The following is a 514-nucleotide window of genomic DNA, read 5'->3' as shown; positions in this document are numbered from 1 at the left end:
TTTTACAAATAAATATATTTTACACTCGTGATGTCGTCGTACGTATGTCTAGATCATATCTCGAACTTATTAATACGGAGTGTAACGACCCGCAACGATACTTATTTTGTTACGCGGGATGGCTTCTGGTAGAGGTGTAATGCACAACAATAACACTTCTTCGTATACTCTTAATTCGTACTTTATTTAACATATTCCACGCTTCCACCTTCGCTTTCCATTACACACTGCTACTTCGCCTCCCCCCCGCTCTCGGCCTACGCGGTGGTGTCGGCGGTTAAGTCCGTGATGTCGGTAATGTCGGTCTCTGAGATGTTGCTGTTAGTCGGGGTCGCGGTGGGGTCGGTCGACTCTGGTACCGGTCTCCACACGGAGCAAATAAATAAACAGCAATTACCAACTTAATCAACATTAAATCGGAAGTATCCCTCTAATGCCAATCCGCATCTTGCACGATATTGTCTTATCCCTTACTTGAGGATCCCTATTTCGGGGTATCCGCGCGCGCCTTCCG

Source organism: Wasmannia auropunctata, unplaced genomic scaffold (genome assembly GCF_000956235.1).
Source record: "Wasmannia auropunctata unplaced genomic scaffold, wasmannia.A_1.0 LD335828.1, whole genome shotgun sequence".
NCBI lineage: Eukaryota > Metazoa > Arthropoda > Insecta > Hymenoptera > Formicidae > Wasmannia > Wasmannia auropunctata.
Note: the sequence above shows the minus strand (reverse complement) of the source record.